The sequence below is a fragment of the Somniosus microcephalus genome, chromosome 25, assembly GCF_052327205.1.
Source record: "Somniosus microcephalus isolate GS21.2 chromosome 25, FLI_Smic_1.0, whole genome shotgun sequence".
Classification (NCBI taxonomy): Eukaryota; Metazoa; Chordata; class Chondrichthyes; order Squaliformes; family Somniosidae; genus Somniosus; species Somniosus microcephalus.
In genome coordinates, this window is record NC_141011.1 from 353,312 (window position 1) to 369,937 (window position 16,626).

Below are 16,626 nucleotides of genomic sequence, written 5' to 3' on the forward strand. Positions count from 1 at the left end.
GTCGAGCCCGTGCCAGCTCTCTGCAAGAGCACCTCAGCAAGTCCCACTGCCCCGCCCTTTCCCCGTAGCCCTGCGAATTTCTTTCCTTCAGATACTTATCCAATTCCTTTTTGAAAGCCGTGATTGAGTCTGCCTCCACCACCCTTTCAGGAAGTGCATTCCAGATCCTAACCACTCGCTGCGTAAAAAAGTTTTTTCTTATGTTGGCTTTGGTTCTTTTGCCAATCAACTTAAATCTGTGTCCTTTGGTTCTCGACCCGTCTGCCAATGGGAACAGTTTCTCTCTATCTACTCTGTCCAGACCCCTCATGATTTTGAACATCTCTTTTAAATCTCCTTTCACTCTTCGCTGCTCGAAGGAGAACAACCCCAGCTTCTCCAGTCTATCCACGTAACTGAAGTCCCTCATCCCTGCAATCATTCTCGTAAATCTTTTCTGCACCCTCTCTAAGGCCTTCACATCCTTCCTAAAGTGTGGTGCCCAGAATTGGACATGATACTCCAGTTGAGGCCGAACCGGTGTTTTATAGAGGATCATCGTTGAAGTGGCAACCTGAAGGGCCAGGGGTTGGCTTCAGGGGCTAATAGGATAAGCCGGGGGAGAGAGCATAAAGGATGTCTCTCTGGGGTAGAAGACCCCTGCAATTAATAAAGAGTTAGGTATCTCCGATGGCCGGGAGGGGGCCGGGGGAGAGAGCTTAAAGTGTCATAGAGTCATAGAGTTATACAGCACAGAAAGAGGCCCTTCGGCCCATCGTGTCATAGAGTTATACAGCACCTAAAGAGGCCCTTCGGCCCATCGTGTCCACGCCGGCCATCAAGCCCTACCTATTCTAGTCCCATTTTCCAGCACTTGGTCCGTAGCCTTGTATGCTATGGCATTTCAAGTGCTCATCTAAATGCTTCTTGAATGTTGTGAGGGTTCCTGCCTCTACTATCCTTTCAGGCAGTGAGTTCCAGATTCCAACCACCCTCTGGGTGAAAAAGTTTTTCCTCAAATCCCCTCTAAACCTCCTGCCCCTTAACTTGAAACTATGCCCCCTGGTTATTGACCCCTCTACAAAGGGGAAAAGTTCCTTTCTATCTACCCTATCTATGCCCCTCATAATTTTGTACACCTTAATCAGGTCCTCCCTCGGCCTTCTCTGCTCTAAGGAAAACAATCCCAGCCTGTCCAGTCTCTCTTCATAGCTGAAGTGCTCCAGTCCATGTAACATCCTGGTGAATCTCCTCTGCAGTCAGGTGGCGTCCACATCTCGTGACCAAAAGCCTGCAAGATTTTAAAAGCTTGGACTCTGTAGCAGCACAAGCAGCTTTTTGGGAAAGCGAAACCTAAAATGCAGTTTCTGTGAAAAAGGACTTTGTATTTTGGAAAACAGACAGCAAAATTGAATATGCATTAAGCCAGATCGTAGACAGATCAGAACTAGTTAGGCCTATACCTGAGGCCATCAAGTTGTCTGCATAAATAATCGGAAACAGCTTATGGGTGCCGTCAAGGCTGGACAGGCCAATTAGAATGCATTAATAACAATACAGCTCGGCCATCAGGCCATTAGGTGCGATAAACAGCCATCTAAAAACAGTTAGTTTAGATTGCTACAATTATTTAAACCAGCCCGCCAAAATGGGAACAATGAACTAACCTGATTTGGCGCGCAGATAAGGGGCTTCAAAAGGAGTATAAATGCAGGCCCTGGGTAGCAATCTCTCTCCTGCGCTTGCTCTTGCCCTTGTTCCTGCTCTCGTGGCTCCGGCCTCTTGGGCTGCCGCTGCTTGTGGCAGGTTCTCTCCTCGCTCCCCATAGCAGAGTTTTCAGCAACTAATTACACCATACCAATCGCGGGGAAGGGGATCGAGACCCGAGTCCCTAGTCATCCGGGATGCCCAGGCCGAAAGAGGGGGCGAGGCGAAGTTGAGCAGGTAGCCCAGGACTTGTATGGTAGTCCAACGAGGTGAGATGAATCGAGACAAAGAGTAAGGTAGCCCCAACGAAGAGCAGGGAAGGGCAACAGAAGACTTATTAATTAAGACCGAGTGCCGAGTTATAAGCTGACGCTCGGGGAAGAAAGTACTTGAGGATGGTGAGGCAAGACATCTTGTTGAACACTGTGATAACGCAGGTGTCTGCACCATAACGAAATACTGGCGTTTGACGCATGGGTAGTAAAATCTAAACGGTAAAGATTGCTAACTGTCCGAGAAACATAGCGTTACCGCCGACAACCGCCCGAGGGAGAAGAAGAGGAGAACCCATTGAGACGAGACGATGACGGTAGCTGAAGAGAAGAAGGTGTGTCGCAGTAGCAGCTCCAGCACCGCGCCCTGAGACCACGTGGCGATGGGGTACCTAGAAGGGCCAAAGACCAAACCTCAAAACCTGCATTCGTCCAGCAGTTGGCTTTATTTTGGATTGGTGAGCATGAATTCTGGCCCCTCATAGCTTAATCTAGTTAGGTATAGGGGGTGGGATAAGGATAAGGGGATTGTTAATGTAGTTTGTTTTCCCTCGATGTGCCGTGTGTTCCCCATTCCCTGTATAAGTATAGTTATTTTGTATTTGCCTGTATTTTTATACTGGTAACTTCTTGTAAGACTGTTTTAATTTCTGTTTTAATAAAATCTTGCTTTTCTTACATCCAAACCACCTGTCTACTCGAGTTCTCTGTATCGCCGCCTGTACCTAAGTGTCTAGAACCCAGGGGCGTGGGAGTGATTTGAACTGCTCACAAACAGTCAGGGGCATAACTGACTGGGCGCACGTGCCACACCCAGCACCCCCTACAGAATGGCGACTGCGGCAGGACTCCGGCAACAGGGTTGCGATACAGTAGACAATGGTTCGGATGAGCAAACCTTGATGGAGGAATGGATTTCTGATTATGTGTTTAGCAAGGTGAATATCACTAAGAAGTGGATCACCACTCTGTTAAGGGCTGGGCGTCCGGTTGATGCAGCAGCTACGTGGACAGAGAGAAAGGAACACAAGAAGTCCTTAGAGAAGGCAGTCTGGCTGATGTGTTTTAAAAAGCAGGTCCAGCTTTCGGACAGGCTCATTGCAGCATAGGCAGTCGAGTTAAGGGAGTCAGCCCTGGAGATCCAGGATAAGGCTCTTGCAGGGGAGAAATTATTAGTAGCTTTGCAGGCCCTGAATCAGGAGAGAGTGCATTTAATGGGAGAACACAAGGCCCAGTTGGAATACCTGCAGTGCCAAGTCACCGAGGCCAAGGGAAATGAGCTAAGGTTGCGGGAGAAGAATGCCCGCTTGGCAAGGCAGAATAGGGAACAGGAAGAGAATGTACAGGAGGTAAAGGCAGCGTACAAGCTAACGAGCGAACAGGGGTTTGAGGAGGCAGACCATGGCCCCTGTAAAGAGAGGATAGAAAATCTGAGCTGGGCCCTCCGGAAGGCAAAAGGCATAGTATGCCTCATAAACCCAAAGGCAGGCCAGGCGGATTTTATGGGGAACGAGGAGAGGACAGTTCCAACATCACTGGTAGTGCCCAGGGACTACCTGGTTGAGAGAGAGGAGATCTCACGACTACCACCCGTAGCGCCAAGTTTCAGCGAGGTTTGGCAGCAAGGGGGGGTGGAGCCAGGGTGGAGCCAGAGGGGGGAGGGGGGTAGAGCAACCCTCGCTGTGAAGTCGGAGCCGGGACCGATGTGCCCAGCACAGCATCGGAGGCTCGGCCCACCCGTCGATGGCGACGATGAGGGACCCCTCCAAAACCAGTTCGTATTACCCTTTAACACTCAACAGCTTAGGGCTATGGTCAACCATATCCCGAAGCTTTCCGAGACGGGAGACCCCTCGATCCACTTCAGGGAAGTAGAGCAGGCATCCAGCGTCAACGACTGCGATGGCGCTGAGCAGGCCAAGATGATGCTATTCTCCCTGGAGAGCAGTCTCCTCCAATCCCTCTCTGACGAGTGTAAGAGGGGGCAGAGTGGATACGAGGAACTTAGAGATGCGGTTCTGGAGGCCATGGGGATGAATGAGGGGAGTCCTTTCTCCCGCATGGAGAAGACGGTCCAGCTCCCAGGACCGGCTGTGGCCAGTGTACCGGAGGGCCTGTCCAGGGACACCGGACCGGGGGTTCCTGAACAAGGATGTCCTGGCCCATTGGCTCCGTTGCCTGGTGGCGAACAGCTTGCCACAGGCCCGGGCCAAGGCAGAAGTCTGGTTCGACCCCAAAAATCCCCAGGCCACCGAGCTTACGGTGATTAGGCAGCTAACTCTGGCCTACAAAAACGGTAGGGGAGCCGATGCACACCCACCCAAGGGAAAGGTGTATGAGGTAAAACCCGGACCGGGTAGGAAAGAGTGGCACCAGGAAGGGAATAACCCCCCCAACACAAAGACGAATTGTTATGGGTGTGGGAAGGATGGTCACTGGTGGAAGGAGTGCAAAAACCCTTGGAAAGATAACAAGGAAAATAATTCCACAGCCCCAGCCCAAAAGGCGGGGGCAGGAATCCCTTCCACAGAGGTCGAGTCACTTTTGGACACCCTGGGGTCCTTATTGACTGGCCAGGGGAGAGTAGCAGCCGCCACCGGTGCTCTGACCCCGTCAGCCCCATCCAACCCACAGCCATGACTAGAGCCGGCGCAGCCTGTCGACCTGTGTTCTCACCGGTATGATGAATGGAAAAGACCCCTCTTGGAGATGGAGGTGGAGAAGGTGATGAGGACCTATCTGTTAGACATGGGGGCATCATGCACCGTGGTCTACTCAGCTAACCCCACCACCTCGCCTCTCTCTAACGGGGTCCCATACAGTCTGTCGGGGTTCACAGGTAATGAACAGGCTGGCTTGTTTTCCATCCCGCTCGCCATTCGGTTAGGACCGCTCCGCTCCAAGTGGACCTGTGTCCTGATGAAATGGGAAGTGGAAGGTGGAAGAGGGGTCGTGGGGGCCGACTTTATTGTAGGCCATGGGATCCTAGTAGATTTGAGGAATCATTGATTATGGGGGGCAGGTAAAGTAAAGAATGGAGAGGTAGTAGTGATCCCAGGAAAGGAAGGGAAGGCGACCCTATGCACCATGAAGCCCAAAGAGGGTTATAACCTCAAGCTTATGGTCAGCAACACCCCACAGGAGTTCCAGGCATTTGTGCAGGCCCACCTGGCCACATTTGCCACCCACAAACACGACCGCGGGAGGGTCAGCGGGTTTGAGGTCAGCGTAGACGGGGACCCCATGGCCCGACCATAGAAACAGTATAACTTCCCCAGGGAAGCAGAGCCAGGCATGGAAGCAGCCATGTCCTCGTTAGTGCAGCAGGGAGTTCTGAGACCAATAGCTACCCACGTGAATTCTCCATTATGGCCGGTCAGAAAGCCGGACAATTCCTGGAGGGCCACGGTGGACTATCGAGTGCTCAATACTAACACCCCAGCCTGTGCACCCACGGTAGCAGCAGTTGCCGGCCTGATAGGAAGTATTCCAGCATCCGTGACCACTTTCACGGTGCTGGATATTTCCAACGGGTTTTGGTCCATCCCTTTAAGGAGGGAGGATCAGTACAAGTTTGCCTTTACGTTTAAAGGGCAACAGTACACGTGCATGGCAAACAGTTTGAAGGATTTTAACCAGCCCAGAAAGTTGGTCCAATATGTGGATGACCTGCTCCTATTCACTGATTCGAAAGAGGAGCATGGCCCACTATTGGCCGAACTGCTGGAGCTGCTAGGGCAGAAGGGTTTCAAGGTAAACCCAAAGAAAGCGCAGATCGGCCAGCAGGAGGTGAAATTCCTCGGCCTGACCGTGCGCGCTGGAGAAAGGGCCATAGATAAGGCTAGGAGACAAGAACTACCGGTCCCCAACACAGTAACGGGTGTGAGGTCGTTTCTAGGGCTAACCGGGTACTGTAGAGACTTTATTGAGGACTATGCAGCCACCACAGCCCCTCTGCTCCGACTCCTACACAAGGGAATGGAGTGGCTTTGGGATGAGGGTTGCCAGGCAGCATTTGTCAGGCTCAAGAAAGACTTGCAGACCGCACCAGCTCTAGGGGCTATAGATGGGGGGAAAGAGATTTTCCTGGAGGTAGCAGCCAGCGAGGACAGCCTGAGTGCTGTGCTGCTCCAAGAGCGGCACGGCAGGCTGAGGCCAGTGGTCTACTCCTCCAGGATACTCACGGATGTGGAGAGAAGCTACTCCAACTGTGAGCAGCACCTCTTGGCCACACATTGGGCTGTGAAGAGATCACTGATCTTCACAGGCACCTCTCCCATCACCCTCCTCACCCATCACACACCCACCCAGATGCTTCTGGATGGGAGGATCAAGTATGGAACAGTGAGCAGTGCCCGCATTGCCCGCTGGACTTTGCTCCTCTCACAGATAGATCTTAGAGTGAAGGGTCTCTGCGAACCAAAGCTCGCAGCCAACCTGGTATATCCTGGAACAGCCCACTGGTGTTCCATTGAAGGGGTTTGGGAAGTGAACATAGGTTTACGGGCCAGGATACATCCCACAGGCCGCTAGATCTATGTAGATGGTTCCAGCACGGTATCTGCTGGCGAGCGTCTCATGGGGTGTGGAGTTTACGACCCAGCGGCAAGCATCGCCCTGGCGATTAAGCACCCCAGCACCATGAGCGCCCAGCAGGTGTCATTACACACCCCAAAATCTTCCCCACCCCCTACACGATTTGCTCGGACAGCATGTTCACGTGCAACTCGTGTATGGAGTACCTGGCCATCTGGTCCCGCCGCGGATACACCTCCGCCGACGGGAGACCCCTCACAGTAAAGCCCCTACTGGAAAAGATCCTGGCAGCAGTGGGGGAGGAAGGGGAGGTTTTCATCCACAAGGTGAAGGCCCATTCCTCCACAGAACCCCGCGGCCAAGGCAACCAGCAGGCTGACTTGCTCGCCAAGGAGGGTGCCCACACAGGCACTATCTGGGACCCATTTGGGGCCAGATCCATGGCGGCGGTCAGAGGTAGGGACGGGACCCAAGGGAGTGTAGGGGTAGTGTTAGCCCCGGACCTAAAGACGGTCCAAGCCCAAGACCCCGTCCTCAAAGCAGTCCTCGGTGCAGTCACTGAGGGAAAAGGAGTAGAGGGTCCGTACGGCACAGCGACCCTCTCCGTTAAAGAGGACATGCTATTCCGGGGGGAACAGTGGGTTGTGCCGCAACAGCACCGGAGGGAATTCCTTCAACTGGCCCGTGAGGGTCCAGGAGCGGGGCATCCCGGGCCTGAGACCACCTGGCAGTGGGTGGAACAGGCGGGATGGTGGCCAGGACTCAGGGAAGATGTCCGCGAGTTCTGTGCCGGCTGTCTGGTGTGCGCTGCTAATAACCCATACCCCACAAAAGGAAGGTACCTATGGGACACGTCAGGAGGGTAGAGGGACCATGGCAGTCGATACAGGTCGACTACATCGGGCCCCTGCCCACCGCCCAGGGAGGCTATAAGTACTGCCTAGACCTAGTAGATGTGTTCACGAAATGGGTAGAGGCCTTCCCCTGTAGAACAGCCACAGCTCTGGGTACTGCCAGGATCCTGGTCCGGGAGGTGTTTTCGCGGTGGGGGCTACCACAGTATGTGGAGTCCGACCAAGGGAGCCACTTCACCGGACAGATAATGCAGAATACCCTTATGCTGCTAGGCATTGAGGGGAAATGGCACGTGGCCCACAACCCACAGTCATCGGGGATTGTGGAAAGAATGAATAGGACCCTAAAGGAAAGATTGAGGAAGGAGACGGTGGACTCGTCCCGTAAATGGGCCGAGGTCCTGCTGTTGGTTTTGATGGGGATCCGAGCCAGCCAGTCTAAAAGCACTGGGCATTCCCCGTACGAGCTGATGACCGGCAGGGTTATGCAGACCCCCACCCATGTACTAGCCCCGGTGCTCATGGAGGGTCAGCTCAGGGAGGTAAACCGGGACAGGTTCGCCCGAAACCTATTTGAGCACCTGAAGCAGGTCCACAAGCAGGCGCTGGGAACATGGGAAGGCAGCATCGGAGTAACTGATTGCTGCTCGAACCGAGAAAGCACCATGAGTGGGAGGTAGGAGATCAGGTTATGGTGAGGAACTATGCCCGAGTAGGAAGTTTGGAACCATTATACATGGGGCCCTACAATATTGTAGATAAAGCCAGCCCCATGGTATATGCCGTGAAGATGCCTCGGCGCACAAAATGGTTTCATATCATCAGTGCAAGCTGTTTAAACCTGAAAGGGGTTGGGGTAAGGTCTGAGGATAAAGATCCTCAGCCTGCAGCAGGAGTGAGTTCACAGACTGCACAGGCAGGCGCTGTGGCTTGCTTAAAGGGAGGGGCCATCCTGCCCATCGATTGGGACACTCCCCCACTCTTCTGGAATCCAGATGAGGGGGAGAGACCCGAGGGCGAAAACCCCGCCCCTAACCCAGGTGTAGAGAGGGAGGGACCTGAGGTCGAAAACCCCGCCCCGGACCCAGCCATGGGACCTGGGGACGGAGACTCTCAGCTCGCAGCAGCAGGCTGCGAAAAGTTACCTGCCCCCAGCCTGGGTTCAGGAGGGGTCAAGCCTGAGGGGGAGGCTGTTCGGGTTAAAGGCCCAGCGGCCAAGAAAGCCCCACCGGCCAAGGCCCCTAGAAGGTCCCCACGGACGCCCCAGCCGAGAAAGCCATGGTCACCAGCTCTCCAGTTACCAAGGGGCGCCCCTCGAGTCAGGGGGAGGTCCAAGGACAGAGGTCCTCAGCTAGCAGCCACGGGCTGTGAGGGACCAACGGTGCAGGACGGTGCGGCCATGCTGGAGGAAGTGGTGAGCCGCAGTCCAACCAGGAATTAGCCTGGCCGCCCGGAGACGGGCGGCGGATGTACATAGTTTATGTAATTTAAGTTTTGGTTATTGTTAAGTTTAGGTACTTAGCTTAAGTTAAATAAGGTGATGGGTAGTTTTAATTAAGTAGTAATCTGCTAAAAGTGTATATATTTGGGCCGAGGTCGCGGGACCCGACCATGCTTCACCAAGCCAGAGAATCTCTTGGGGACCTGGCTGCATGTTTTTGTATTTTTTGCAGAAAGACTTTCAAGATGAAGGGGATCGTAATCCTATTTGCCCTGATTGGGATGAGCATCGGAAAGCGAGGCGACGTGGAGGACTCGCACATCTACGGGTGCTCGGGAGAAAAGGCTCCAGTGGTGACTGCCGGGAGCAGCGAACAAGGCACGGAGGGACCTGCCGTCTACACCCACGAGGGAAGATGGCCCAGGTGGTTGGGATCCAACTCCACCCGGTACTCCAGCCAGACCAGATTCACCTACGGGGAGGCCTCCCTCCCCTTCCCCAGCATACAGGTTGTGGCCTCACGGATCGGGGTCACTGAGGGGAAACGCGTGTGCCTGACTTGCACAGGACAGATTCCCCTGGGATGATGGGGGTGGCTCAGGAAGCTGAGCACGGACATGGGGGATCGCACCACCGACTGGGAATGGATGGGAAACGACACCCACCGAACGGTCACCGGGACCCAAGAAGGGACTAGTGTATGTTGGGACAAGTGGTGGGAATCAGAACAGGGGATCTATGTCTGTATGTGGGGGTCGAAAAGGGCCTGCCCTATGGGCGTATCTATCATCTTCTCTGCAGCCTGGCAGGATAAGGGGAAGGGGGTAGAATGGGATTCTCACCTACACACATGCATAGTCCCACGGTACCCAGCCCCAGTTAAAGCCTCTGAGCTAGTGGCGCGCACTCGAAAGCCCTTGCCCACAACTCAGGCAGCAAGGACACACCAAGAGGGGTGCCCCACCACCACCAAGGGACCAGGGAATGGGTTGGTACTAGTACCCACTGATGAGATGCTGTACCAGGGGGTACACTACGCAGTAGCCTCCGTGATTTTAAATCTCACCGAGGTACATTTACCGGAGTGGTGTCCCAAAGAAACAGAGCAGCTATACCAGGCCCTATTAAAGGACATGCTCAAGAAGTTTTACGAGTTTGATTTCGCCCATGTGGACAAAACCGAACTGTACACCACACACCGAGAGTTTTTTGGGTAATGCAGGGAGGCAAAGAAGGGGAGTATGGAATGATGCTTTTACTGCGTTTAATATTGGGTCCTCTGTCATCAACAGTTTCGTGGTATCTTGAGGTGACCATAGATGGAGACAGACACAGGTTAACTCCTTAACATGGTTTAATCAACACTTGCACATAAAAGCTTCTGCCATGAGGCAGCAAAAACAAAGAGTACAACCAGTACAGATCAGACTTAACTCAGGAGAGCAATTGCCACAGCACCACCTGGTGGATCAGGTTACACATAACCTCCCAGGTTATTACACTCCTCCCCCCTTAAGATTGCCGTATGCAATTCTTAACAATAACCCTTACTAGGTACTACGTTTTAACTAACCAGTATGCTCTAACCATGGTTAACCCCTGACTAATTTAACAGGTTTGTATAAGTCTTTCTGGTTGCTTGCGAATCCTTTGTGAACGTCTTAATTCCACTTGTGGTGGATTCTCAGATTCATTCGCACTTGAGATTGGAGTAGTCTCTGATGTTGGTTTTACTCTGTCCCGCTTTGGCCTGGCAATACCAGTGTCCACTGGCACCTTATAAGCCGTGCTGGGTCCTGGAACAGCCTCCTCTACTGCCCTTTGTTCCAACTGAGGCAGTTCCCCCTGCTGCCGGCTGAAAAGCTGATCCACATGCCGACAAACCCCTCGACCATCCCCTAGTAACATGGAGTATGACACAGGTCCTGTAATGTCCTGGATTAGTCCTGGTATCCATTTAGGTCCATAACCGAAGTTCCGGGTGTACACAAAGTCCCCTATGGCGAAATGGCGAGCTTTAGTATGTTTGTCATGGTACGCTTTTTGGTTTGTTTGTTTTGTCATAGAGTCATAGAGTCATAGAGTTTTACAGCGCAGAAAGAGGCCCTTCGGCCCATCGTGTCTGCGCCGTCCATCAATCCCTGTCCAGTCTAACCCCATTTTCCAGCATTTGGTCCATAGCCTTGTATGCAATGGCATTTCAAGTGCCCATCCAAATGCTTCTTGAATGTTGTGAGGGTTCCTGCCTCTACCACCCTTTCAGGCAGTGAGTTCCAGCTTCCAACCACCCTCTGGGTGAAAAAGTTCCTCCTCAAATCCCCTCTAAATCTCCTGCCCCTTACCCTGAATCTATGCCCCCTTGTTATTGACCCCCCTACTAAGGGGAAAAGTTCCTCTTTATCTACCCTATCTATGCCCCTCATCATTTTGTACACCTCAATCAGGTCCCCCCTCAGCCTCCCTTGCTCCAAGGAAAACAACCCCAGCCTGTTTCGTCTTTCATCATAGCTGAGGCGCTCCATCCCAGGTAACATCCTGGTGAATCTCCTCTGCACCCTCTCCAAAGCAATCACATCCCCCCTATAGTGAGGCGACCAGAACTGCACACAGTACTCCAGCTGTGGCCTCACCAGCGTTTTGTACAGCTCCATCATAACCTCCCTGCTCTTATATTCTATGCCTCTGCTAATGAAGGCAAGAATCCCATATGCCTTTTTAACCACCTTATCTACCTGTTCCGCTGCCTTCAGGGATCTATGTACATGTACACCAAGGTCCCTCTGACCCTCTGTACTTCCTAGGGTCCTACCACTCATTGTGTATTCCCTTGCCTTATTTGTCCGTCCAAAATGCATCACTTCGCACTTTTCAGGGTTAAATTCCATTTGCCACTTTTCCGCCCATCTGACCAACCCGTTAATATCATCCTGTAGCCTGAGGCTTTCCTCCTCGCAATTTACCACCCCACCAATTTTCGTGTCATCCGCGAACTTACTGATCATACCTTTTACATTCTCATCCAAATCATTAATGTAGATCACAAACAGCAAGGGACCCAGCACCGATCCCTGAGGTACCCCACTGGACACAGGCTTCCAGTCACAAAAGCAACCTTCGACCATCACCCTCTGCCTCCTGCCACTCAGCCAGTTTAGGATCCAACGCGCCAAGGCCCCCTGGATCCCATGGGCTCTTACCTTCTTGACCAGTCTCCTATGCGGGACTTTGTCAAAAGCTTTACTGAAGTCCATGTAAACCACATCCACAGCATTTCCCTCATCCACACACCTAGTCACCCCCTCGAAAAATTCAATCAGATTGGTCAGACATGATTTACCCTTGACAAAGCCATGCTGACTATCCCCGATTAATCCTTGCCTCTCCAAGTGGAGACTAATTTTGTCCCTCAGAATTTTTTCCAATAATTTCCCTACCACAGATGTTAGGCTCACTGGCCTGTAATTCCCTGGTTTATCCCTGCTACCCTTCTTGAATAATGGTACTACGTTAGCTGTTCTCCAGTCCTCTGGTACATCCCCTGTGGCCAGAGAGGTTCTGAAAATTTGTGTCAGAGCCCCTGCAATCTCCTCCTTTGCCTCACACAACAGCCTGGGATACATCTCGTCCGGGCCTGGGGATTTATCCACTTTTTGGCCTGCTAAAACCGCTAGTACCTCCTCCCTCTCGATGCTAATATGTTCAAGTATGTCGCAGTCCCCTTGCCCGACTTCTATGTCTACATCGTCTTTCTCCATAGTGAACACAGAGGCAAAAAATTCATTTAAAACCCCACCTACTTCATCTGGCTCTACACACAGCTTGCCACTTTGGTCCCTAATGGGCCCTACCCTTTCCCTGGTTATCCTCTTGCCCTTAATATACTTATAAAACATCTTAGGATTTTCCTTTATTTTGCTCGCCAGTGTTATTTCATGGCCCTTCCTCGCCCTCCTAATTTCCTTTTTAAGTATGCCCCTGCACCTTTTATACTCCTCTAGGGCTTCCTCCGTCTTTTGTCTTTTGTAACTGCCAAAAGCCCCCCTTTTTTTCCTAATGCATTTTTGTATATCCCTTGTCATCCAAGGTTCCCTTTGCTTGTTGGTCCCACCTTTGACCTTTACAGGAACATGTTGGTGTTGTACTCTCTCTATTTCCCTTCTGAAAGCCTCCCACTGTTTTGATGTGGATTTTCCTATAAGTAGCTGCTCCCAGTCCACTTTGGCCAGATCCTGCCTTATCTTATTAAAATCGGCCTTCCCCCAATTTAGAACCCTTATTTCCGGGCCGTCTTTGTCTTTTTCCATGACCACCTTAAATCTCACCGAATTATGGTCACTATCGCCAAAATGCTCTCCTACAGACACTTCCACCACCTGCCCGGCTACATTCCCTAGAATTAGGTCCAGTACCGCCCCCTCTCTTGTAGGACTTTCTACATGTTGGCTCAAAAAGCTCTCCTGGATGCACTTTAAGAATTCTGCACCCTCTAAGCCTTTCACACTGAGACTCTGTCTCAACTTTGCTTTTGAGATCTGGGTTTATCAGGTCTAACGTGCACCGCAACTTTCTCCCCATCATCAACTCAGCCGGAGAAAGCCCCGTGGTAGCTTGGGGTGTTATACGATAACTAAACAAGGCTCTATTGAGCTTGGTCTGCAGGGTGTCACCTGAGCTCTTCCTCATGAGCTCCTTAAAAGTCTGCATGGCTCGCTCGGCTAACCCATTTGAGGCTGGGTGATATGGAGCCGAGGTGACATGTGTGATTCCATTCCTTGCCATGAATTCTTTGCTCCCTTCACTAACAAAACACTGTGCATTGTCGGATACAATCATTTCTGGAATACCATGCGTGCTGAAGCTGTTCCTGAGACAATTCAGTGTGGCATCAGTCGTTGCAGAGCTTACTGGATAAACGTCGATCCACTTTGAGTGAGCGCCAACCAACACCAAAAACATTTTGCCCATATAAGGTCCCACATAGTCTATGTGAATTCTCCTCCAGGGTTTGCTGGGCCACTCCCAGGGATGGAGTGGTGCCCCGGCAGGTGCTTTCCTCTGTTCCTGACATATAGTGCATGACTTTACCTTTGACTCAACTTCAGCATCCAAGTTAGGCCACCACAGGTAGCTCCTAGCCAGTCCTTTCAATCTAGTCATTCCTGGGTGCGATTGATGCAACTGTTCCATCAAAGTAGAGCATCCCCGCTCTGGGACTATGATGCGTGCTCCCCATAGCACACATCCATCTTGGACACTGAGCTCGTGCTGTCTCTGTCTGTACGGCGCGAACTCCGGTCCCTCACGGTGATCTGGCCAGCCTTTCAACACATACTCACGGACCCTTGACAGAACGGGTCATTGGCTGTCCAGCCCTGGATTTGCGCTGAAGTCATCAGGGGACTGATCTCCTGATCCAGCATCAGGACGTGCTCCTCAGGGGAAGTACTGCGAGGAGATTTTGAGAGGGGCAGGCGGCTGAGAGCATCCGCGTTCCCGTTTTCCTTGCTGGCTCTGTACGTGATCACATATTCATAGGCTCTTAGTATTACTGCCCATCTCATTATTCTCTGTGATGCCATTTGAGGCACCGCTTTCATCTCATTCAGTAAGCTAATAAGAGGCTTGTGCCTCTTGAGCACCTGAAGCAGGTCCTACTCGGGCATAGTTCCTCACCATAACCTGATCTCCTACCTCCCTGATTACAAACTTCCTCCCATATATGTACTTATGGAATTTCTTTACTCCAAATATAATGGCCAACCCCTCTTTATCAAGCTGTGAATAGTTCTTTTCCGCAGCTGTGAGCGTGCGTGAAACAAACCCGATGGGCCTTTCCGCTCCATCTGGCATGCGGTGGGCCAACACTGCCCCCACTCCATAGGGTGATGCGTCGCAGGACATTATCAGCTCCTTCTTCTCGTCGTAATGGACTAACACCCTGCTGGACTGAAGTAGCTCCTTTGACTGCTGAAACGCTTTCGCTTACTCTGGCCCCCAACGCCATGGCTCATCCTTTCTCAGCAGTTTGTGCAGGGGTGCCAGCAGCATCGATAAGTTTGGAAGAAACCGGTTATAATAATTCAGGAGCCCTAGATAGGCTTTCAGTTCAGTCACTGAGGGGGGTGCCGGTGCATCCTGCACTGCCCGCACTTTCCCTGGTAATGGATGGAGGCCTGTGGCATCCACCCAATGTCCCAGGAATGTAACTTCCTTCTCCATGAAACTACACTTACTCCGTTTCAGGCATAGCCCCGCCTCTTCCAGCCACTGTAGCACTTTGCCCAGTGTTTTTAAGTGATCCTGATCGTCACTTCCTGTTAGCAGAATATCATCTAAGTACACGGCCACCTTTGGAATGCCCTGCAGAATGCCCTCCATAGTCCGTTGGAATATTGCTGGGCTAGAACTGACACCAAATGGTAACCTGGCATACGTGAACAGCCCCTTGTGCGTGTTCACCGTGACAAACTTTTTTGATCCTTCACCTAGCAATATCTGCTGGTATGCATGACTCATGTCCAGTTTGCTGAATCTTTCTCCCCCAGCGAGCGATGTTAACATGTCCTCCATTCTCGGAATGGGGTACTGTTCCAGTGGTGATACTCTGTTCACTGTTAACTTATAGTCACCACACACCCTTACGTTACCGTCGGGCTTCAATACCGGGACTATTGGTGCCGCCCAGTTTGAAAATTTCACTGGTTCTATTACTTTGTCCTTTAGCAGGCGATCTAGTTCCGCCTCAACCTTGGTTTTCATTGCAAAAGGTACCGACCTTGGTTTAAAGAAACGAGCCGTGGCATCACTGGCTACATGAATCTTGGCTGTGGCTCCCCTTAAGGTGCCCAGTTCGTCCTTGAACACTAACTCATGCTTCATCAGCACTTCTTGCAGTGCCTCTGTACTGTCCTCCATTTTATTCATTGCCTGCCAGTCCACACTCAACTCACTGATCCACCCTCGCCCTAACAGGTTTGGGCATGACCCTGCTACCACTACCACCGTAAGCTCTTTGGTGACTCCTTTGTGTTCCACTTGTACTTTGGCCGCCCCCAAAATGTCCACCTTCTGTCCTGTGTAGGTTTTGAGACTAATAGGGCATGTACCTAGCTCTGGTACTTTTGCTTCCCCCCATAGCTTGGCGTACTCAGTCTGCGACATTATGGTTACACTACATCCGGTGTCAATCTCAAACTTTACTTGACCTCCGTTCACTATCAAATACTGAGTGAGAGGGGGTACGTTGGGCCTTGAAGTGTCTATACTGTATATAGTGAAAACCTCCTCACTAGACTCACTAGACTCTTCCTCTTGTATGTAATTTGCCCACTTTGTGTGCTTCTCCCTCCCCCCTTTAGCACTGCTTCTCTCACTCACTGCCCTTTTACAGACTTTCTTTAAGTGCCCTATTTTTCCACAATTGTGGCACTTTGCCTTTGCAAACCTGCAGTCCTTTGCAGAATGGCTCATCCCGCCACATCGGTAGCAATCCCCAACCCCGACTGGTGGACTTTTCGCGCCAGCTTCCATCTTGAAAACAGTTCCTCCCACTGGTTTACTCCATTTCTCCTTGCTCATACTGTTTAAGTCCTTAATGTCCTTGTTAGCCATCTCCATGGCTTGTGCTTTTTTAAGTGCCGTCTCAAACGTTAATCCTTCTTCTGACAGCAACCTTTGCTGTATACTGTCGTCGTTAACTCCGCATACTAGTCTGTCCCTTAACATGACTGTGAGCGTATTTCCAAAATTGCAGTCCTGTGCGAGCTTCCGAAGCTCCTCCACATACTCAGTAATGCTTTCTTCCGGCCTCCTAATCCTCGAATTGAATTTCCATCTC